At 49.0% G+C, this 25,192-nt stretch overlaps 1 long non-coding RNA gene across 1 annotated transcript; it reads right to left on the bottom strand.

The window, feature by feature from the left end:
* Positions 1-454: 454 nt before the first annotated feature.
* On the bottom strand, positions 455-25,090 carry LOC138581198 (uncharacterized). Its single transcript, XR_011304468.1, has 2 exons — positions 24,957-25,090; positions 455-1,268 (listed from the first exon to the last, which is right to left on the bottom strand). It is a non-coding gene; the product is annotated as an uncharacterized lncRNA (long non-coding RNA).
* Positions 25,091-25,192: the final 102 nt, after the last annotated feature.

Raw genomic sequence — 25,192 nt, 5'->3', positions numbered from 1 at the left:
CTCAGCCCTTCAAGAAATAATGAACACTAATGCACTTTTTATGTGAGGCTTGTGACCTAAGGTCACACAGGCCAGAGAACAGATTTGCCTTTATCTGGTCTTTGATGGCACTTTTGATCTCAAAATTATTTACGGTTGTATTTTTAAAAGGAAGGCACTGAGGTTTGCAGTTGCAGCCTTAGATCTCCAGGACAATAGGCACCCTGGAATGCAGTTTCACAACTTGAAGAAATGGCAAGCAGCACAAGGCCTTTCCAACTCAGCCGCAAATTGCCTTTTAACTCACATTTCACTTTTGAATATACTCTTAGAAGGCACACAATTTCAGCATATATCTAAAGTTCACTACAATGTTGTCCCTTGAATGCAACAGTTAAATGAGAGCATCATAATTACCCTTTTAGTGGCTTTGATGAACATTTTGCTTTATACATTGTCACTTTGGAAGAAAAACTAAATGGCATTTTATTTATTTCACCCATGAAAGGAACTCCATTTTAATGCAGCTGCATGAACTCAGTTCATCAACCCATTATAGATTCTGTGCACTGCTATATCATATGTGATGAGATCATGATAGACAGAAACCAAGTTCACATTTTGAAAGTCTTGCAAACATTTTGCTGAACATATTATTAGTCTAGGAGGGGAAAATGAAATGACATGCTTTTATTTATTTGCATTGCGAAGTGCTTCGTTTCACTACGTTGGCTTGAAACACAATTCTGGCATTTCACTTAAGATGCTGGCCACTGCTGTTTCTGGGAATGTGATTACAGCTCTCCAAGAATGTGTCATACATTGCAACGTGGCTTTCCTTCATATGAGGTTTTGCGCATATTTTTGCATCTTTTAGCATCTGGAAGTTTTTAGGCCCAATTTCTCTTGATATTACTTTGGTTCCATAGGCCTTATGTTGGACATCCTCTCTGTACAGGCCTGGGAATTTGATGAGTCCTCATCAATGACTCTGGCCTCTTTATTTCTCGCATGCTGGGCTATTGCACCCCACAAATCCCCCCTCCTTGATCTTTGATGAATTTCCCAGAGAGAAGAGGAAGGAGAGAGTGGGGTTTCCATTTCAGTGTGACCTGGGTTCATCCCAGGAATCTCCTTCAGAGTGTGTCTGCTCTTTTCCTGGTCCTACTGGAGTGGTGCTCTGGTCTGCACTCCACTCTTTTCTGATCTTTCCTTTTAGATTTTTGGTCCTGTAACCCTCCCTTCCGGCAGCTCCACCTCTGGCCTGTAGAGGCAAGAAGTTATTTAATCTGCCAAGAAGAAAGGAGAGTTTAAGAATTTCATACAATACTATTTTCCCAGGTAGGGACATGAAAATTAACAATAAAAGAACAAGAGACACCACAGTTTATACATCACAAACATTTTTTACATGACAATTATTCGTAATGGTTTCAAAAATAAGTATAAGTCATTCTATTCCCTGTAAATGTATGATTTCCTTCATCTGGGTTGCCATTCTTTCGCTTTTACCCTTCAGGTGGTTCTTGGGCAGTACCCTCACTGGGTTCTTCAATCAATTGCAAGTTCTGTCTGGGATGACAGCTCTTCAACTGATTGATGTGAACCCATTTCTCTTCCTTTTGTTCTCCTTTAGAGATGCAGATCTTAAAGGCGACAGATGATATTTTATCTACAATTTCAAAGGCGCTGTGCCAGGAGGGGAGAAACTTCTGCTCCTTGGTCTGGTTGCTTTGCAAATTGTACAGGTAGACCATGTCTCGTACTTGGTACTCTTTCTTGGTGGTCTTTAAGTTGTAGGGGGTTTTATCCCCTCTGCCGACTTTTCTAGATTTTGCAGATCGTAAGCAAAAGAGTGCTGAAGGTGTTTTCACAGATGTTCAATGTATTCATGGGTCGTGGATGCGTTGATCAGGGTCTGCTCTTGAGTTATGTAGAGCAGATGCTGAGGTAGCACCATTTTTCGTCCGGTCATGAGCTCGAATGGTGACATTTTCGTCGCAGAACATGGTGTAGACCTGTTGGCTATCAGGACAAGCGGTAGTCGGATGTCCCAACTAGGCCAAGAGTCCACCACAAACTTCTTTAGAATGTCCACAATCATTGTTTTGTACCTCTCATCTCCCCCACTTGAGGCTGGTGGTAGGCAATGTGGAGTTTTCTCTTTACCCCGAATATCTCCCACATCTCTGTCATCACCTCATTGGTAAAATGACTTCCTCACTCTGACTCAATCCTTTGGGGAAGGCCGAAACACAAGAAGATGTGATTGACCATTAGGGAAGCAGCTGTTTCTGCCTTGCAATTTGGGGCCGGGAGACATTCCACCCACTTGGTAAACAAGCATGTCACAGTCAACATGTACTTGTTTCCTCTAGAGGAGCGAATCATGGGCCCGGTGAAATCTACTTGCAAATCTGACCAAGGCAGTGTCATTCCCCTTTTTTGTAGGGGAGCTCGGTGTGTGAGGGAACTTGGCTGAAACTGAGCACACACACAAGACACCCCTTTAAGTATTGGTCGAGGTCCTGACCCACATGTGCCAAAATACGACCTCTTGCAAGATTTCCAAAGTTGTATGAAACCCCCTATGACCGGCTGTGGCCGCGTCATGGGCGTGACTTAACATCAGGCGCTTCTGAATGAGGTAGGTACCACCCACTGGTCACATCCAGAGATGGATCTATGTACCAACAAACTGTCTTGGATTCAGAACATTTCGATAAACTTCATCAACACCTGGAGATCCTCTTTCCTGACATAATGGGATTCAGTCAGAAGAAAATTCACAGGGTCTTCAATACATTGATAAAATTTCACAAAAATCGGATCCCCTTTCTGTGCCGTAATGAAATCAACATCTGGGGTTTCCTTTCCCACTGGGCAGTGGAGAGTTAATTTTGGACCTGGGGATAGCAGCAACCTGGATTTCCCCCAACAGGGATTTGGTTTCTATGAGATCCCCATTGATGGCTCCGGTTTGGGCCAACTGGTCCGCCAAGTCATTTCCAGTTTTGTCTGGTCTTTCTACTTTGGAGTGACCTTTGATCTTTATCCAGTATATGGTCATCTCATTAGAAGTGACGAGATCATCAATGGATTGTATTAATTTCACATGCTTGAGCGGTTTGTTGTTTGCACACAGCATGCCTCGATTTTTCCAATTAATCAGGTGCTTCACAAACCCATTTCTGACATAATCTGAATCAGTGATTGTGACTAGTTCTTAGAGTATGTGTTGCATGGCAGTGAGGATGGCTTGATGTACCGCCATCAACACTGCCACCTGACTACTTCGGGGACCAATCTTGTACCCCAACAGAGGGCTCTGGGGCATCATTCACCCAGGCATTCCCAGTGCCAGCCACCAGTTCTTTTTCCCTGTAATTATCAACATTGTAGGAGCACTCATTCACATAAACTGTGAGTATCCACTGGCACGTGTCTTCCTCGTAGACTTTGTGTGGGGAAGTAAGGTACGCCTCCATGTTGTCTTGGGTTTGTAGACTTTCGTCCTCGAGACAGTTTTCTTGAGCACAGTCATGCAAGTCAGCCAAACCTTGTGCAAGGGGACTCTTCTTGTTTTGGCCATATCTGACCTTCACAGGCAAGCTTTGCATGGACAGAATCCAGGAAATAAATCTGAATTACTCACGTTCCTCATTCGGATTTGGTTACTTTGAAGATATTGCAAGGGCTGGTGAGGAGTCTCGACAATGATGTCCTCCCCCTGGATGAACGTGCAGTAATTCTTCAATGCCCACACTGTCGCCAGGAGTGCCTTTTCACAATCATTTAATTTTTCCTCCACAGAGAACAGAGTCTTGCTCGCATACGAGATTACTTTGTTGACCTTGTCATGCTTTTGGTATAATACTGCCATTAAGCAAGTATTTAAGACCTCTGTCTTCAAGAAGAACTCCTTGTGTTTTATGGGGTAAGACAAACAATGTGCTTGGCCAAAGCTTCTCTTGAGTTGTTTTACTGCCTCAGCTTGCTCTGGACCCCACTCCCACTTGACCTCAGCCCTTAGTAAATGGAACAAGGGTCTTGTGACCCCTGCATAGTCCTCTATAAACTTTCTACTATATTTCATAAATCCAAGAAGGCTTCTTAGTTCACGCAAAGTCGTGGGGTATTTTATTGTCAGTAAGGCTTCCACCTTTTTTGCCTGTGGACTAAGACCCTCAGGGGTGATTTCATGCCCTAGGAAGTTCACACGGGTCTTACACCACTGTGCCTTCTGAAAGGATAGTTTTGCTCAGGCTTTCTGCAACTGGATCAGAACATGGCTTATTGCAGCTATATGTTCCTTCACAGTTGAGCTTTTGATTCCAACATCAAATAGGCCCGGTTTCCCCTTTCGCCCAAGTCGGGCATAGCCTTATGCAGGAAGATGTTAAATTCACTGCCTGAGTTTATCTATCCAAAGGGGATTTGGTCCACATGCATTGCTGCCCCCAAAGGTAAAGGCAAGCTTGTGCTGGTTTTTCCTATTCACGGGTACTGTCCAGTAACCGTTAGTCATGTCAATGGCGGTATACACCTTTGACCCTTGGATCTGGGCCAGTCCCTGATTGATATAGGGAAGGGGCCATCTTGACATGTGGACCCATTTATTTAACTCCCTAAGGTCTACGCAAAGTCTCCAGTGGCCATTGGGTTTGAGTATCCCCAGTACCGGGTTCTTAAAGGTACTGTGGACTGGTCAAATTATCCCACAGGATTCAAAGTTTTTTATAATCTCTGTGAGTGACTCCATAGACAAGAGAGGCAACCGGTATTGCTTTACAAATATGGGGGCCATCCCAGGGTCCGTTGGTATGGAGGTTGAATGTATCTCGGTGCAACGACAGTGGTACGAGTCCAGGGCAAAGATCTCTTGAAAATCCAAAAACACCTCTTTCAGCCTTTGCTTTTGCTCCTCGTTCTCACAGGCATCTGCAAAGTTGATTTTTTCCTCAGCCATCTGCCTGAAGCCTGGAAATACCTTGGGTTTTGCAATTTCTGCTGTATGCTCCAGTTGAGTGGAGAGATCTCTTGTCATGGTGTTGGCCTGGACACATGGTTTCAAGGAAGTTAGGTAGTCACTACTAACTTGAAATACCACCTCACCCTTCCTGATGTCACAGGTTACCTCTTCGCCACCAGAAGGGCAGGAGGAGTACACCAAGGAATTCCCCCCCCTGCCGGGTGAAAATCTTTTCTGGAGGTATATCGCCATCACAGTGGTAACAGTAATTTGGAATTTGTCCCATTATCTTATTCCCTAAGTCATTGGAAAAATGTTGGGCATCAATCGTCATTCCAATAAACGTGTCTGTGACCAAAGTGATACTTCTAGGGTTGCTGTTATCCACCAATATTGGAATAGTGTCATGTTATAGGTCAACAAGGGGTGTCAGGTTCAAATACAACCCTTGCTGCTGGAGGTGATTATTCAAATGTATATAAGCGTCCTGGTTTTTGAGGTTCTGTCCTCGCTTAATTTTTAGGGGAATTGTGAATTGTGGTACCTGTCCTGTGATGGTGACCTCTTCTCCCGATTGAACTTCAACTGCATACAGGAGCAATTGGGTTGACCGAAATGCTTTCTCAATCAGGAGTGATAACCTCTGGAGGAGGAAATTCCCCAGGAGACATGGTGTGCCCTCTGCATTGATGACTATCACCGGGTGTTTCACAAAATGTCGGCCAATTTTGACCTCCAGATCCACAGTCCCATTGATGAAAATATAATTTCCATCAAACTTTTGGAGTTGTCCAGGAGGAGGTGTGAGGAGAATTTGGTGACTCTCCCCCCTCTCTGAATTCCTTTGGTCAAAGGCCTTTTTTGGACAGAAGGGTGGCTTGGGATCCAGTATCCACCAGTGCAGAAACTGCACATTGACCCTGTATTTTGATGGAGGCATACAATCACCCTTCCCTCTCCTCAGGGGGGCAAAGAAAATGTGCATTTTGTGCCAGCCTGGCAGTTCATGTCTTTATTTTGAACTCCGACACTGTGTGATCTTGGACAGTTTTCTGTGTCGGAGTACGGGAATCTGTAAAGAAAATTTGGCACCCACATATCTGTGGGATTGTGAAATCTCCTTTGTCCCCTGATTCTCTGCTGCCCCCCTTTTCCTGGAGAGAGTTGCTTGAACCGCTTTGGGAGGAGCATCCCTCCTTGCTTTCAGAGTTCTCGCGGTGACATTGTTGGGGTTCAGGAATTGGTGGTTCTGGGTCAGTTTCCATACTTACCCAGTCTAAGTTAAGGTCTTTCGGGACCCATTTTTCCTTGGGAGGGATCCCTCCATCCCTGAAAGCGAAGATTTTCTTCCCTGAATCCTCCATGGATTCTTCCCCTTCAAACGGGATGACGTAGACCTCCTCCACGAAATGGGTTTTCTTTGTCCCTTGGTTTCTCCTACTTATCCTCTGTTCCCTAGGTTCCAACTTTTCAGGGTTAGGGGATTTGGGTTCAGTTTCAGAGGTTTCTAGGGGTTTTTCTCAGGTGAGAAAGGAAGTTTCTTCTAGGGCTTTGCATCTCCCTTCCCCCCGGGCTTCCTCCCCTGGAACCTGTTGGTTGTCGGGGTTTTCTCCCTGTCATTGCTCCGGGGCACCATACCCGGTTGTTGAGCTGTTCTGTGCAGCCATGTTCATTTGAGGGCTTTGCTCAGCCCTCACCATGCGACCCAGGTCTGGTGTCAAACTTTGGACCTGGGTCTCCAGTTGCGACATCCTTTCGGGTTGGTATGGGGGTCTGGAGTCATACCTTTGCTGCTCTCGGGAAGGGTGCTGTCCCTTCTCCCAGAGTAGCTTGGGTATTGAGGGTTTCCCTTATTACCCTCTATACTTGGTCTCCCTCCTCCCTGATTTGGGGCTCTATTTTCCTGAAAGCATGGAGAGAGAGGAGGATTGTTCTGGAAGTTGGAGTTTGGGGGGTATCTGGGAAAAAAGCTTAAGTTGGAGGGTGAAGTATTTCTTCCCCCCCTGAGGAAAGTTCTGAGGGAGGTTTTGAGGGACGTTTTGAGGGAGGTTTCCTTGGGCCGTACTTACCTGATTGGATCCCCCCTTCTGCCGGGGGAGTCCATACATACCCCAAGATGGGTCTGTCACCATTGTATCTCAGGCTAATATAGGTGGCAGAGTCTGGTGAATGGTTGGTTGGATACCGTGCCTGGCTACCACCCAATTGTGATGAACCCGAGGGTCTCCGCTGCCTCTCATTTGGCTTATTAGAGGGAGGAGTATTTTTAGGCCCCCCATTTCTAAGTCCAAAATGGGGCTATTATTCACCTCTGCCACCTTTTCAGAAGCAGGTGTGTTTGATGGTTTGGAATTTGGGGGATTATTTTTGTTTTCAACTGACTTTTGGACTTCATAAATCTGTGTAGCCTGTTCTATTACCCAATCCAGGATCCTTTGCCCAGGAGTATTAATGAACTCCCCGCTATTGGTGCGCACCCATCTAGACATCTGGGCGAATGCCCGCTTCAGTTCTTGCACGATGGATACCTGGTCTTCTCTGCACTGTAGATTGTAGGCCACCTTGCGGGCCTCCTGAGGTTTCCTGTGCACAGAGAAGTGCTTTTAGATGGCCACCTTGTAGGTTGACCATCTTTGGTGGTCTTGATCCTCCAGCCCAGAAAATAAGCTGGAGTTTTCGGGGGGAGAATGTCCATTTGACCAACTCCATGGACTTGTGATCATTTTTTATGCCAAATTACATCATCATCTCGTCATACAGCTCCAGATGCTGCCATACTGAGTATTTGGCATTTTTGTGATGGTGTGTCACAAAGCTTCTGATGGCATTTATTTGCCGAATTGGGTCTTTTACAAGAGCTCTCTTTTGCTTGGCTGCCTTCTTTTTCTGCTGCACCTGAGTCCACTCGCCCCCTGACTCAGAGCTGCTACTATTTGTGGTCCACTCCGTATCCTTTAGGCACTCCCTGCCTCCCTGAGACTGGGAATCCCTCCCAGAATGACGGGGTCTGGTCTCTTCTCCCCTGTGGTACATTGGGATCTCTGGGTCACTTCCCTTGGGCTCCCCCTTTCGCACAGGGGAGTACTCATCTTCCTCATCCCTTCTTCCAGGTGTGGTGGAGAACTCCCCCTGCCTCCCTGAAGGTGTGAAGGTTTTCAAGATTCTCTTCTGATGCCTGGACTCTGATTCTACTCCGTCTGCAAAGCGGACCACGTGGTCCCTTTGTAACTTGTGTTTCTGCCAGTCTAACTCCCTGATCCTCTCATCATAGGAGCCCTCCTTTTCAGAAGTATCAGCTACGTTTTTTTAAAAATCTGGATAAAGATAAATGCCTGTCAAAATCTGATAGGGGCTGGCCTTCGGGCTCAGTTAAACTAGGTCTGATTGAGTCCAGCTGCCTCATGTTTCCCTGTTCTTGCAAATTAGTAGGCATGATGTTAGCAGCGCCCTGCACATATAATGTGGTGAGTTGGCTTGAGGTCCCTGGTAAAGAGAGCAGCACCCCATGATCGGAGGGTGCCTTCCTATAATGTAGCTGTTTGGGGTGCCTCAAAGCCTGCTTGTATCTAGCCATTTCCTTCTCCAATCTCTCAGATTTGTCTTTCTCAGCCCCACTCTTGTTGATATATAGAGGCCTGAGCTTTGAATTCTGCTATCAGAGCTTGAGTAGCTTCTATTACTTTGTTTTGTGCCCCACTTGGCCACTGAGTCCCATGTTGTCCTCACAAAGGGACTTGTGTTCCTTCTGCAAGGCCTGTATTATCTGGGCATACTCAGACCTCTTCCTTTGCAGGAGACTAATCTCCTCACTTTGTGCATTTTGGGCCTGTGTTGCCTGCTCTAGATCAAATTATGCTTGCCTCACATGTCCCATTAATTTTTCATTTTCTACCCTCATGTCAGTTCCTGAGAACATGACTCACTTTTCTCCATGTGGTACACTTCCTGACACAGGGCACTTTTCGCCTGACACAATTTACTATTCTCAATGAGGTGATCTCTCTGTCGTTTCAGAGCGTTCAGATTCTGGGGCTCCTCATCAAATTCCACCTGGGAATCGACGTCCCTTATGATCCATTGGCTATTCTCATCTTTTAGTTTAACTTGCATTTGAAGTGCACAAATGTCCACTAAGCAGGCTCTATTATGCAGCACCTGCTCACTTAATTTTTGTTGACTCTCTCTCAGGTTTTCTTTATGTTCTTCTCTCAGTGCAGAAAATTGGGACTCTCGCTCTAAATGTGTTTTCTGCAGTGCCACTAATTCATCTTTCAACTGCTGAATCATGTTTTTTAATTTTACCTCAGAACTTTGGCTCTGTTGCACTTTTTCCTCTACTTGCCTCAACTCTCTCTGTGCTTGATCCAAAAGCTCGGATTGGGATTGGATAGAGGCTACACTCTTCTTATATCTTTCTTCCATGATCACCACATGGAAGTACATATACGCTGTGAGCTGAGCCATTTTAATTTGCTCATCTCTGGTGGTCCGTGCCATATGATAGTCTGTCAGGGCCTGATATAACAGGCCATTATCTTGACACATGTACATATTTACAGAGATAACCTCCTGCATCATTCTAGATTGCCACATTTAATTTTCCTGTTCTACCCATTCACCTTTGATGAACAATTTGAATAGAAGGTGCTTTTTGGCAATGTTAATTTTGACGGTGCTCATTATGAAATGTCTTCTGCACCTAATAGGTTCAGTATGCAGGGGGTGAAATCTCAACACTGCTCCTGCTTAGTTTGTATTCACAACAATGGACTCACTGATTATTTTTATCTATACACACAGCCCTGAAACCCAGGGTACAGGTTTGGATGGCGCCTTCACAATGCAACACAGCTTTCTACCCACTAAATGTAACAATACCTTCAATTAATAGTCTGCTCTGCTGCAAGCATCACAGAAATGTTTTACTGTGGCAATGCTAGCTTATATATTAATTGGGCAGGGCTCTGAACTTTCTTTGAGTATACCCCCTCTTTAAAGGGGGCAACGCAGGCATACACTGTTGATGAAAGCTTCATGCTGTACTTTTTTTCAAAAGCAGCTAAACATGTTTTACAGTTGCAGCGCTAGCATATACTATTTTGGCAGAACTCTGAATTTTCTTGAAGCACATCTACCTTTAAAGGGTGGCCGGGCTGCATATATTGTTATGGCAACTTCCAAGGCTGGGCAACTTTCTAAAGCGAACCAAAAGATGTGATGACTGGAAGGTTTAGTATTAAGCTTGACCTCTGGCATAGCTCTCTGCCAACCTCCAGACGATCGTTCTTCCACCTGCTAGGCCATTACAGAAAGGGGGTAGAGTGTTGGGAAGGGGAGATGACCATTCCCCACCCCCAAGCGGTTTTAAATAAGGCAAAGGCTGTGCGATGTAATATAAGACACCAGGGGCAGGCGGGTGCTCTTAAAGTCCTTTACACTACCATATTATTGCATGCTTCATTGATATAGTTCACATACGGGACAAACACCATCTCAGATATTAGTAGCCATATTTGAACATAAGGTGCAAATGCAGCGCAGTAGCCAGTATCCCAGGTCTAGGCCGCAAACCCAGGGAAGGGAATAGGTTGTATCCTGGGCACTGATGAGAAAGGCTACAGCCACTGAGATCTGTAAACGTTTCATTGTTCTTGAAGTTTCCAGCATTCGTGGTCTGAGAGGAATGTGCCCTGCAAGGCCACGGGAGGAGGGCTGAGCATCTCTGTATGATACAATCCCACAACAAGGAGGGCAGGAGCCTCCGACCCCCAACCGTCCCAATTCTAAGTTATAGTACCCAAATGCCCTAGCCTTAAAACCCCTGAATTCCAAGGTACGGGCCAGCACCATTCCACTGATCATAAATCTGTTAGATCCCCGATTAATCAAGAAGCACCACAAAGCAGGGCTTTATTGCCTTCACTTCTGGGTCACGTGATTTGTGCTGCAAGGTGAAGGGAGGGATACCGTTATAGCCCAAAGCGCAGGTGGGGGACCTTGGAGAGATGCCGGCATGTCTGGAATCAAGTGAGGTTTGTGAGTTAGTATGACCTCTGCTTTTCCCTCGGGCCCCTGTCTGCTTGTACCATGTGCACTGCTACATAGATAGAGATGTATTGTTGATTTTCCACAAAATTGCCAATTAGCCACCACCTCATGATTGATGATGACTGCAGCATCACCTATGTGGAAGAAGATGAACAGAAGGAGCAGGGACCAATGGCTTGGTATCCCCAAGGAGCAGGCAGTATATGTAGGTTGGTCTCACCAATCACCCACGTGGGTTTCTACTGTATGTAATGATGTCACTGATGACAGGATGTACCTTCTTAGAGTGTTGCTCATGCAGATTTTGGCAGAACATTCTGCGGCAGCAGAGTTCTTTGTTGGCGCTTTCCATGTTTGTATGGAAATAAACCTTGTTATCCTTCCAAGTGGTGTTTTTGGCCTTTTTCCCTAGTGGGTTGTATTTTTTCTGGTGTGAGCATTCGAGGGGCTTTCCTACAAGAGGCAAATCAGGCTTTGCGACACCACAAAAGGGATAGTACAGCTTGAACTGCTTGGTCACATTCCTTCCTGATTTGCATATGATCTTTCCCCTTTGTGTAATGGCTTGGCAGGCTGATGAGCGATGTTCTATAGCACGGGTGCACAATTTACGGCTTGCGGGCCAGTTGGGGCCCGCCATGCTGTTTTGTCCGGCCCACCAGCAACAAAGACTTTCCTAATGGAGTGCAGCCTGCAAGCAGCATCGGCTGCCCTCCATTAGGAAAAGTCTTTGTTGGTCTTCAGGGCGGATGAAACACTGACCCTCATTGTCTCAGTGCACACGCACCACGTAGCTCCTACGAGCCACGTAGTGTGTGTGTGCTGCACCAATGGAGTGCCAGTACTACGGCTGGAGTGGTCAATAACGCTTGATGCTGGAAGTCATTTCAGCCTTGCCACGCTAGCCATAGTAACACAAACCTCGCCAGAGTTCCAGCTAGCCTGCCTTCCAGCACGTCCGGTGTGATGCTGGAAATACATCAGAGGGACAGGGCCTCTAAATCCTTGTCCTTTACTGCTTTTTATCGTGTGTTCTGTCATGTTTTCTGCCAAGGAGTCCATGTGGGACTCCTGGCAGTGCAGCTCTCTCTTTTGGTTTGGTGAACAGACCCATGGGATACCCTTATGGCACCCATGGGTAGGGGTACAACCCTGTGCCCCTAGTGTATGTTTTTGGGCACCTGTGGGTGGCCCACAGAGCAGGGTATGGGCTGGTGGCAGCTCCATGCTGAATTTGACAGGTGCTCTGGGTGTCCTCCATTTTGGGATACCCAGGCCCTGCCATTGGGGCCAGTTGATTCCTGATAGGAAACAAGATGGCCCCTGTGGCCTCTTGCTTTCTATTGCCTGTTACCTTGTTTTCCCAAAGTCCTGGGAAGCCCTGGCTCTGTCCCTTCCCCCTGGCTGGCTGTTGGGTGGAAGTTCCATATATGGTGTTGTTGTGAAGGCCCAGCTAGACTGACTGGAGCCTTCCCAGTGACTGTATGTTGTAGGTACCTCCTGTGGGTGGGACCTGGGTGAATGGAGTGTGTGACCAATATACACTCCTTGTTGTGGTTGTCTGGTTTCTGGCATGAGAGACAAAGACTGAGACAGCCCTGCCCGAAACTGGCCTGAATGCAGTGTGTAGTGTTGAATGGCTGGGTACTTGTCCCAATCCACATTCCTTGTTGTGAGTGTCTGAAAGGGAGGAGTGTGGCCTGAATGCACTGTGTGCCTGATTGGCTGACTGACTGCATGAATGCCCTCCTGTATGATTGGCTGCTGAGTTTGTGCCAGCAGTGTGGATGAGAGACAGAATAGTATATCTGGGGACCTCTCACCACTGGTAATTGTTCAGAAGAGTTCAGAAGCGTTCTGGAGTTGAGTCTCCACTCTAAGAGTAACTGGAACTGCTGATCCTCGACGTCCAGCTGGAAAAAGAAGACTTGCTGTTGCATTTGCTTCGACCGTTCCGAAGGCTGCCGAAATCGTCGAAGACTGACCCGAGAGAGGACCTGGTAAGGCGCCCTCTTCCCGTGCTCCGAGGGACCATCGAGCACCGCTACATATTCGCCGAAGCGCCCTGGAAGTCAGACCTTCGAAAGGCTGCCGACCCGAGACGGGACCGCCGAGGAGACCGAAGTGAAGCACCCGGACATCGCCGCCGTCGAAGTCCATTGCCGTCGACCAGGGTTCGCAGGTTTGTGTAACCGCTGGAGGCCCGTCGAAGTTGTGTTGCCTAGCCGTGGGAACCACTTGACGCCGCGCCGCCGACGACCGGAGCCGTCCGCTCCTTGCCTAAGAACATTTGAATCGAAGGACTCCCTGGTCCGCACCGTCGACCGCTTTATCCTGCCGGAGAAAGTCCAGGACGACCAACGCGCCGAGGAGAAACCTGCCGGTGGGTTTCCCGCCACCCGAAGACCACAAAGACTCGAACGACTCGACGCCCTTGCTGGGCCCCCGTCTCCACAATCTTTGCGGTCCAGAACAATTGTCATCGAGGTGCCCCGCACGCCTCTGCCTTGCAGGAAACCAACGCTCCGTCGTCGACGAGCACCGCTCGGACGAAGCTGCCGCCTCATCGACGCCGTTCTACCCTGTTTGTCGACGGACGTTCGACGCCCCGTCCCTCCCGCTTGAAAGGGAAGGCATTCAAGAAGGGCCGTCGATTCCCCGCCGCCGAACGCTGAGTTCCTCGACGCTTCTCGACGCCTCTCGACGATCCGTGACTCCCGCTTGAAAGGGGGTCGCTCAAGAAGGCTCTGTCGACGCCTCTTCGGAGAACTCGACTCCACCAGGTACATTGGGGGGGGTAAAAACATTATAGGAGGGAATAAGACTTGCAGAACAATATATGGACTGGGCTTGTGCTATATCTTTATTTTACAGGTTGCCCAGGTGGGGGGATCTCCACACAGAACTGTGTCTAGTGGTAGGGGCCAGTATTCTGCCTATTGCTCAACCATCTTATTTTCTCTCCTCTCTCTATTGCTGGTTTCACTCTATTGATCTGTGTGACATTGTTACAGTATTGTTGATGCACTTTAATGAGATCTAATACAAAGGGTGGTACCACTTTAGAATTGTATATATTTGCCATTGTTGATTTTCCTAAGTACAAAGTGAGTTATTATGATAAGTGTACATAACCTTGAATATTGATTATATAAAGACTGTGTTCTAACCAATACAGTGTGTGGACATTCCTTTGTGGGGGCTTGGGGACTACACTGTACTTAAGAACCAGCCTGCATCACCTCCTGAGAAGCTAGGCCTTGATTGCTCGTCCATTGCTACCGTAATAGAGAATCTTGGCTGGGGTCTTCTGTGCCTCTCTTCTACCATATAGAGAGCAGAAGTACAGACACCCCCTACCAGTCTTTACAGCTGGTGGCAGCGGTGGGATGCTTATGGTTTTAAGAATAAGTGTATAACCGTGCCACTTACAAAATATCTGCACTTTATTAAATTAAGGTTTAGTTGTTTACAAGATAACTGCATTACAAACAATGGAGTCTATTGCAAATGGAAAATTGACTCGGATGAGCTTGGAGGCTCTCCAGAGTGCTTGTGAAGCCAGGGAGTTAGACTTTGTGGATAAGTCTAGGGCTGAGCTGATAGCTGCCCTGGTGGACTACCAGACTGATAGTGAAACTCTTGATGAGGGGGGGAATGCAACCAATGAGGACTCTGCCCCTGGGGTTTCCGCTGAATCTGTTTCTGGGAATGCCGCCATTCCTGCTGCCTCTGTTCCAAACCCCAGCAATTCCTTGAGCTTGAGTTATTAAGGATGAAATTGGCCTTTGAATACCGCAAGTTGGAAATAGATGCTGAACTTAAGAAAGAGGAGTTGGCTCAACAAGTGGAGCTCAAGATTAGGGATCTTGAACTCAAGAGCCAGGACACTGAATGTCGGAGAATCCAGCTAGAGAAAGCTAGAGTGGAGACTTCAGCTAAAACAGTGAGAGTGTCAGGTCCCCAGCCACCAAGTTTATGAAAGATTTGGTGGGTGTATTTGTGGAGGGTTCAGATATCCTCCAATGGATTGAAGCGTTTGAAATGGCTTGTGCGATTCATGATGTTGATAAAAGAGATTGGGCTAAGTGTTTGTTAAGCAGAGTGCCTCAAACTGGATATGACTGTATTCTGAAGCTGAGTGTGGAAGAAAGGGGTCAGTATGAGTGTATGAAGTCTGCTTTGATTGCCAAGTTTGGCAAGACACCTACCCAATACCTTAGAAGGTTCAGGGATTTGAAGAAAAGAGAGAATGTGTCTTGGGTTGACTGGGTGAGTGCTGCGCACATGAACATGATGGGGTGGATCGATGGGTACAAGGTTAAGACTTTTGTTGAATTGTCCTACCTCCTTGTTTTTTTAGCATTTTTCTGAAGCCTGTTCGCCAGAGCTGCGTCAGTATGTGGCTGACCAGAACATTTTGGACCCCTTTAAGCTGGCTAGGTTGGCTGACAAGTGGGTCTCCCACCGGGTGTCCCCTAAGGACTCCAGTGGGAAGGACAAGGACAAAGAAAAGGGGGCCTCTCAGAAGGCTGAGGAGTCCCACAAGCAGTCACAGTCAGGTACACCTAAACCTTCCTCTCCCAAGACCCAAAAATCTAGTGGGGATAAGTCATCTGTGGGTGGGAATAAGAGTAGTGGTCCACCTGCTGCAAAGCAGGCTCCCAGTGGTTCCAGTACCGTACCCCGCACTCCTGGCGCTTGTTGGGACTGTGGGGCTCTGGATCACAAAAGGGGTGACTCCAAGTGTAAAGGTAAGGCACTTGGAGTACAGGCTGTCAGCCTGACCTACCCTTACCCCGTGTCTGAGGTGGAGGCCACTGTCCTCCCCTCCTCTACCGGGATCACATTTGGTGCTCCGGTAGAGATTTCCTTAGTGTCCCTTGGGGCCTGGGACCAGTATGCAGAAGTACTGGCGACTATCCCACAGAACACCCGTAGGTTTTTGAGAAGTGTCCTCTTGAATGGCCAGCCTTCTACTGGTTTGAGAGACACTGGGGCAAGCATGACAGTGGTGGACAGGACCCTGCTCAAGCCAGAGGACTATGTAGGTGCTCCTCTGAGAACCACCAGGTTAGCTGGTGGGCCTCCCAAATTATCGCCTGTAACCTTAGTCACACTCATGATTGGAGACAAGACAGCAAAGCTTCCTGTCCTGGTTCAGGACAATGTCCCTGCTAACATTCTGTTAGGAAATGATCTAGTAGAGTTGGGGTTGATCTCGGATGGTCTTCCCATGACTGCTGCTGCAGTCACTAGGTCACAGGTGACACCGGGTCTGGCTGTGGGTCAGGTACCCGAGCCAAAGGCGAGGCCTAAGGCAAGAAGAAGGAAGACCAAGAAGGCCACCTCTGTGGAGGGAACACCTTCTCTTCCTGCTGTTCCGACAGCACCCATCGGGATCCATGCTCCGGACGGGCTGGGTCCAGTAGAAAACCCAAACTCAACTCCTGTGGGAGAAGAGACAGAAGACTCTCCTGTGGGAGAGGTTCTCAACCCGGAGGATCATCCCGACCTTCAATGCTTGTTAGCTGAAGGGGGACCCTCCCGGGCAGACTTCTGTAAGGGACAGAGAGAGTGCCACTCTCTCGAGGGACTGAGGAAACAGGCCTTGTCCCAGGCACAAGGAGAAGTGCCTAGGACATTCCGGATTTATTGGGAGGGTGAGCTCCTTGTTAGTGAGGCCACTAAGCCTGAACCTGGTGCCCTCAAGAGGTTGGTGGTACCCCAGGTTTACAGGCCCTTCCTACTACAGTTGGCGCATGAGGTGCCCTTGGCTGGTCATCTTGGGACCAAGAAGACTAAGCAGAGGCTCTCTGCCCATTTCTACTGGCCACGGATGGGAGTAGAGGTGGAGTCCCACTGCAGGACCTGCCCAACTTGTCAGTTGTCTGGCAAGACTGGGGGCAAGGTCATTGCCCCACTGCAGCCATTGCCAGTGGTTGGCACACCATTTGAGAGGGTGGGCATCGACATCGTCGGTCCCCTTGACCCTCCCACTTCAGGTGGACATCGGTTCATCCTGGTCTTGGTAGATCATGCCACCAGGTACCCTGAGGCAATACCCCTTCGGACTGTTACTGCCAAGGTGGTTGCCAGGGCTCTCCTGGGCATTTTCACCCGTGTTGGATTCCCCAAGGAGGTTGTCTCTGACAGAGGATCCAACTTCATGTCTAGTTACATGAAAACCATGTGGAAAGAGTGCGGGGTAAGCTACAAGTTCTCCACCTCTTACCACCCCCAGACCAATGGTCTTGTTGAGAGATTTAATAAAACTCTCAAGGGCATGCTAGGGGCTTTGGAAGAACCCCTAAGGAGGAAATGGGATCTCCTCCTGCCGTGCCTGCTGTTTGCTTACAGAGAGGTACCTCAAGAGGGTGTTGGTTTCAGCCCCTTTGAGTTACTCTTTGGACATCCCGTGAGGGGGCCCCTCGCCTTGATCCGAGAAGGCTTGGAAGCCACCCCTCCCGGTCCCGCCAAGCAAGTGGGGGACTACGTGTTAGGCCTCAGACGGAGGATGACACAGATGATGGGTCAGGCGACAGCAAATCTCAAGGCCAGCCAGGAATTGAATAAGTACTGGCATGACCTTAAAGCCTCGCAAGTGGATTGGACTCTGGGACAGGAAATCCTTGTGATGGAGCCTACCAAGCCTAGAGCTTTGGCAGACAAGTGGACTGGACCCTTCAGGATCATTTCCAAGATGGGCGAAGTCAGTTATCTGGTTGACATGGGAGCCTCTGGGGTAGCCCCTCAGGTATTCCATGTCAACAGGCTCAAGCCTTTCCACCGGCGAGCAGAAGTCTCATGTCTCTTGCTAGCTTCAGGGCAAGAAGAGGATGAGAGTGAGCCCCTTCCTGATTTGCTGCACAGCAACCCTCAGGATGGCTCAGTGGAGGGAGTACATCTCTCTCCGGATTTGACAACAGAGCAACAGAGGGCCTGCAGGGCTTTGCTCCAACAGTATGCCTCTCTGTTTTCACTGACGCCAGGCCTTACACCGTGTTGTAGGCATGAAATTGACACTGGTGACAGTGTGCCTGTCAAAAGCAGGTGCTACCGTATGTCAGATACCGTCAAGAACCACATCCAGGCTGAGGTCGCCAAGATGTTGGATCTGGGTGTTATTGAACCCTCAACCAGTCCCTGGTCCAGTCCAGTGGTCCTTGTCCCCAAGGCAAGTTCCCAGGCGGGTACCAAGGATTGGAGGTTCTGTGTGGACTACCGAGGAGTCAATGCCATCACCAAAACTGACGCGCACCCATTGCCCAGGGCTGATGAGCTCGTGGACACCATAGGTGCTGCCAAATTTGTGAGCTATTGGCAAATAGCTCTGACGGACCATGCCAAGGAAAAGACGGCCTTCTCAACACCTGAGGGACTCTACCAGTTTAGGGTCATGCCTTTTGGGTTGAAGAATGCCCCTGCCACCTTCCAGAGATTGGTCAACCATGCGCTCAGTGGGCTGGAAGCCTTTTGTGTGGCTTACTTAGACGACATTGCCGTCTACAGTTCCACCTGGGAAGAGCATTTGACACATCTGGATAAGGTGTTGCAGGCCTTGAAAAGGGCTAACCTCACTATCAAGGCCACCAAGTGCCAGATAGCTCAGGGGAAAGTTACCTATCTTGGTCATGAGGTAGGAGGGGGTCAAATCCAACCTCTCTCCAGTAAAGTACAGGATGTACAGAACTGGGAGACTCCCACTACTCAAACCCAGGTGAGAGCCTTTTTGGGCCTCACTGGGTACTATCGCAATTTCATGGCAGACTATGGAACCATAGCTGCACCCCTGACAGCTCTAACTTCACCCAAAGAGCCTAGGAAGGTTAATTGGACTGAAGACTGTCAGAGGGCCTTTGATGGCTTGAAAGAAAGTCTGTGTAGGGCACCTGTGTTGTGTGCGCCTGACTACAGCCGACCCTTTATCGTCCAGACGGATGCCTGCGACACCGGAATTGGAGCTGTCTTGTCCCAGTTAGATGACAAAGGGAGAGAACATCCTATCATATTCATCAGTAGACAACTCAAGGGTAGAGAACTCAGGTGGGCTACTGTTGAAAAGGAGTGTTTTAGCATAGTTTGGAGCCTTAGGCGTTTTAGGCCCTACCTTACGGGGTCTACCTTCAAGGACCAAACAGATCATAAGCCCCTGAAGTGGCTTATGCAGATGAAGGGGGAGAATCCGAAATTGCTCAGGTGGTCCATTAGCCTGCAAGGGCTAGACTTCACCATAGAGCACAGACCAGGGAAGAGTCACGATAATGCAGATGGCCTTTCCAGAAGGTATGTTGACCGTCTGGATGAGGGTGTCTATCCCGTGGGAGATTAGACACCCTCCACCTCAGTCTGGGGGGGGCGACTGTGATGCTGGAAATGCATCAGAGGGACAGGGCCTCTGAATCCTTGTCCTTTACTGCTTTTTATCGTGTGTTCTGTCATGTTTTCTGCCCAGGAGTCCATGTGGGACTCCTGGCAGTGCAGCTCTCTCTTTTGGTTTGGTGAACAGACCCATGGGATACCCTTATGGCACCCATGGGTAGGGGTACAACCCTGTGCCCCTAGTGTATGTTTTTTGGCACCTGTGGGTGGCCCACAGAGCAGGGTATGGGCTGGTGGCAGCTCCATGCTGAATTTGACAGGTGCTCTGGGTGTCCTCCATTTTGGGATACCCAGGCCCTGCCATTGGGGTCAGTTGATTCCTGATAGGAAACAAGATGGCCCCTGTGGCCTCTTGCTTTCTATTGCCTGTTACCTTGTTTCCCCAAAGTCCTGGGAAGGCCTGGCTCTGTCCCTTCCCCCTGGCTGGCTGTTGGGTGGAAGTTCCATATGTGGCGTTGTTGTGAAGGCCCAGCTAGACTGACTGGAGCCTTCCCAGTGACTGTATGTTGTAGGTACCTCCTGTGGGTGGGACCTGGGTGAATGGAGTGTGTGACCAATATACACTCCTTGTTGTGGTTGTCTGGTTTCTGGCATGAGAGACAAAGACTGAGACAGCCCTGCCCGAAACTGGCCTGAATGCAGTGTGTAGTGTTGAATGGCTGGGTACTTGTCCCAATCCACATTCCTTGTTGTGAGTGTCTGAAAGGGAGGAGTGTGGCCTGAATGCACAGTGTGCCTGATTGGCTGACTGCATGAATGCCCTCCTGTATGATTGGCTGCTGAGTGTGTGCCAGCAGTGTGGATGAGAGACAGAATAATATATCTGGGGACCTCTCACCACTGGTAATTGTTCAGAAGAGTTCAGAAGCGTTCTGGAGTTGAGTCTCCTCTCTAAGAGTAACTGGAACTGCTGATCCTCGACGTCCAGCTGGAAGAAGAAGACTTGCTGTTGCATTTGCTTCGACCGATCCGAAGGCTGCCGAAATCGTCGAAGACTGACCCGAGAGAGGACCTGGTAAGGCGCCCTCTTCCCATGCTCCGAGGGACCATCGAGCACCGCTACATCTTCGCCGAAGCGCCGTGGAAGTCAGACCTTCGAAAGGCTGCCGACCCGAGACGGGACCGCCGAGGAGACCGAAGTGAAGCACCCGGACATGGCCGCCGTCGAAGTCCATTGCCGTCGACCAGGGTTTGCAGGTTTGTGTAACCGCTGGAGGCCCGTCGAAGTTGTGTTGCCCAGCCGTGGGAACCACTTGACGCCGCGTCGCCGACGACCGGAGCCGTCCGCTCCTTGCCTAAGAACATTTGAATCGAAGGACTCCCTGGTCCGCACCGTCGACCGCTTTATCCTGCCGGAGAAAGTCGTGGATGACCAACGCGCCGAGGAGAAACCTGCCGGTGGGTTTCCCGCCACCCGAAGACCACAATGACTCGAACGACTCGACGCCCTTGCTGGGCCCCCGTCTCCACAATCTTTCCGGTCCAGAACAATTGTCATCGAGGTGCCCCGCACGCCTCTGCCTTGCAGGACGCCAACGCTCCGTCGTCGACGAGCACCGCTCGGACGAAGCTGCCGCCTCATTGACGCCGTTCTACCCTGTTTGTCGACGGACGTTCGACACCCCGTGTCTCCCGCTTGAAAGGGAAGGCATTCAAGAAGGGCCGTTGATTCCCCGCCGCCGAACGCCGAGTTCCTCGACGCTTCTCGACGCCTCTCGACGATCCGTGACTCCCGCTTGAAAGGGGGTCGCTCAAGAAGGATCTGTCGACGCCTCTTCGGAGAACTCGACTCCACCAGGTACATTGGGGGGGTAAAAACATTATAGGAGGGAATAAGACTTGCAGAACAATATATGGACTGGGCTTGTGCTATATCTTTATTTTACAGGTTGCCCAGGTGGGGGGATCTCCACACAGAACTGTGTCTAGTGGTAGGGGCCAGTATTCTGCCTATTGCTCAACCATCTTATTTTCTCTCCTCTCTCTATTGCTGGTTTCACTCTATTGAGCTGTGTGACATTGTTACAGTATTGTTGATGCACTTTAGTGAGATCTAATACAAAGGGTGGTACCACTTTAGAATTGTATATATTTGCCATTGTTGATTTTCCTAAGTACAAAGTGAGTTATTATGATAAGTGTACATAACCTTGAATATTGATTATATAAAGACTGTGTTCTAACCAATACAGTGTGTGGACATTCCTTTGTGGGGGCTTGGGGACTACACTGTACTTAAGAACCAGCCTGCATCACCTCCTGAGAAGCTAGGCCTTGATTGCTCGTCCATTGCTACCGTAATAGAGAATCTTGGCTGGGGTCTTCTGTGCCTCTCTTCTACCATATAGAGAGCAGAAGTACAGACACCCCCTACCAGTCTTTACATCCGGTAAGTAGGGGTTTGGGTCGGGTCTGCCTGTCTGTATGTTTTTGTGTTTGTGTTGAGATGCGGTGGTGGGTGGGGGGGGGGGTCGAGCCTGCCTGCCTGTATGTTTGTTTGTGTGTTTTTGTGCATATGTTGAGATGCTGTGGTGGGGGAAGGGGTCGGGTCTGCCTGCCTGAATGTTTGTTTTTTGTGTTTTTGTGTGTATGTTGGGTCTGCCTGCCTGTATGTTTGTTTTTGTGTGTATGTTGAGATGCAGTGGGTGGGTCAGGTCTGTATGGGTATGCATGCATGGTGCATGCTTGTTAGTCTGTATGGTGGCGGGGTTCGGGTCTGGATGGGTATGTATGCAGGGTGTATGCTTGTTTGTCTGTATGCTGGGGTGGGGGCTTTGGGTCTGTATGGATATGTATGCATGGTGCATGCTTGTTAGTCTGTTTGGTGGGGGATCGGCTCTGTATGGGTATGTATGCATGGTGTATGCTTGTTAGTCTGTATGCTGGGGTGGAGGTTGGGGGGGTTGAGTCTGTAGGGGGTAGAGGGCGAGATTGTGCATTCAGGATCAAGAGGGGAATGGGTCTAGGTGTGTGCTGCCCAGTGGAGTATAAAAGTCAGACCTGCTGGTGAGGTACCGGGAGGCAGCACAGACGATGATCGTGGACTCAAGCCCACATTCCTGGCCTCCTGATTAGTCAGTGCCTCTCTCCCCTGGGTACCAATACATCACTTACCCACGGCAGCAATTACTTAATCTGGTGCAAAACCTAGTGATGTAATGTTTTAACAGTCTTCTCAATAAAAATAACTGTATAAATGGCCCACACTTCCTACCTGAGATACCATTGAGGGGTTATCTCAGATGAAACAGCAGACAGAGGAGTTCTGGTGGCCACTCGCAGCTCCATGGCGTGCAGCTATGGGAAAATGCCTCTCAAGATAGAGGCACACACATTTCCTTTTAATTTCTTTCTCCACGCTGTACCACCAGTGCAAAACCTATTGAATGCCTCGTGTCTATTTGACACTGCATGGCCTTTCTTTCCTTAATGTTCTGCTCAATGAAAAACAGTATCTATTGCCAGGGATTCACTGTGCCCTGGCCGGGCTCTCCCCATCACCAAACACAAAACATTGATTCCTGGTCATCCACTGCACCCTGTACAGGCTCTCCCAATCACCAAACAGAAAACCTCTATTGCTAGTCATCCACCGCACCCTGAACAGACTGATGCAGTCCACTGATCACTCTGTTTAGGGGTGTGCGGGGCATAGTGTCTGAGGGGAGGGGGCCATGGGGCATAGTATTTGGTTGGGGAGTGGGGGCCATGGGGCAGTTTGGTTGAGGGGTGGGGGCCATAGGGCACAGTGTTTGGTTGGGTGTTTGGGGCCATGAACATAGTGTTTGGTTGAGGGGTGGTGGCCATGGGGCATAGTGTTTGGCTGAGGGGTGGGGGCCATGGGCCATAGTGTTTGGTTGGGGGTTGAGGGGGCCATGGGGCATAGCATTTGGTTGGGGGTGGTGAGGGGGCCATGGGGCATAGTGTTTGGTTGGGGGTGGTGAGGGGGCCATGGGACATAGTGTTTGGTTGAGGGGTGGGGGCCATGGGGCATAGTGTTTGGTTGGGGGTGAGGGGGGCCATGGGGCATAGTGTTTGGTTGGGGGGTGAAGGGCCATGGGGCATAGTGTTTGGTTGGGGGTGGTGAGGGGGCCATGGGACATAGTGTTTGGTTGAGGGGTGGTGAGGGGGCCATAGGGCATAGTGTTTGGTTGAGGGGTGGGGGCCATGGGACATATTGTTTGGTTGAGGGGTGGTGAGGGGGACATGGGACATAGTGTTTGGTTGAGGGGTGGGGGCCATGGGGCATAGTGTTTGGTTGGGGGTTGAGGGGGCCATGGGGCATTGTGTTTGGTTGGGGGTGGTGAGGGGGCCATGGGACATAGTGTTTGGTTGAGGGGTGGGGGCCATGGGGCATAGTGTTTGGTTGGGGGTTGAGGGGGCCATGGGGCATAGTGTTTGGTTGGGGGTGGTGAGGGGGCCATGGGACATAGTGTTTGGTTGAGGGGTGGGGGCCATGGGGCATAGTGTTTGGTTGGGGGTGGGGGCCATGGGGCATAGGGTTTGGTTGGGGGTGGGAGCCATGGGGCATAGTGTTTGGTTGGGGATGAGGGGGCCATGGGGCATAGTGTTTGGTTGGGGGTGAGGGGGCCATGGGGCATAGTGTTTGGTTGGGGGTGGGGGCTATGGGGCATAGTGTCGCAATCCAAAAGTGAACAGTTAGGAGATGTACATCCTTTGCTTTTTGAGGAAACCTGACTCAACGAAGGCCATACTCCTCTTGGGCAAACTATAGCAGTCCAAAATAACGGAATGTCCAATCAAGGGTCAATAAAATATATATATATATATACTTTAATTAATTAAACAGACGATATGCAATAACTAAATAGAAATAAATGATAAGAATGGAAAATGTGTATTACAAAATGTAAGTTTGAAATACAAATAAACACTGTTACACCTCAAAAACGTATTCTTTGTCCATATGTTTAATGAAAAGGGGGGGGGGTTGAAAAAGCCTCCTGCCACGCCATGCCCTCCGCACCTACCGCCCCACCCACATTTATTTTTCAGCCCACTATAGGCATCACCCTCTGTCAAAATCAGTTGTGCACCCCTGGTCTAGAGGGTTGTCCATAGTAAGTGCCAGAGGTTAAGATATAAAGCGTAAGTGCTTTTCAGTAACACATCATTATCATTTGGTCTTGGACGTCTGCTTGCATTGACAGTAATTTGGCAATATAGCAATGTGTGCCTATACACTGTGATATTAACAATACATATGGTGATCCATTCTTGTATGAAATGTGTATCGCAATATAGTGATATTGTAACCATATTTTTCATAGTGTACTTAGGGAGAATGCAATGTGATGCTACTTCCTGGTCGTGTTCCATCGCTTCCCATAATGTCACTTCGGGGTGGTGGTGAAATGACATCACTTCCTGTGATATCATCGGAGGTCAAATGTCGTGTGATATCACTTCCGCTACCCCTGGCATTTTGGTGATATGACGTCCGTGTTCTGTAACCTGAATTGGGAATGTTTCCTATGCCCCGCACCCCAACCCCGGTACGCCCCTCAGTTTTAACCTCTTGCCAGCTGGATGCATTTGCATATGAAATACACACCTGTTTCTTGATAGATTGCGAACCCAGTGGTATCCCAAAATCGTGCATACGCCGTTTCATTCTGGTCTGTGGGGGTTGGATGATCATGTCCTCCTTTAAAGAGTGCATTTGCAAGAAAGTATAATCTCACACTGGGTACCTTCCTGTAACTCAACTGATAGTCGCTGGAACGTTGTCCAGTGCACTTTTTCACAAACGTCGCCCGACCTCGGTCTCCCGGGTCCGAATCCCCGCCA

This window comes from Ambystoma mexicanum, chromosome 3p (genome assembly GCF_040938575.1).
Source record: "Ambystoma mexicanum isolate Mex_15411 chromosome 3p, UKY_AmexF1_1, whole genome shotgun sequence".
NCBI lineage: Eukaryota > Metazoa > Chordata > Amphibia > Caudata > Ambystomatidae > Ambystoma > Ambystoma mexicanum.
This window is presented reverse-complemented; position numbering and strand designations above follow the sequence as displayed.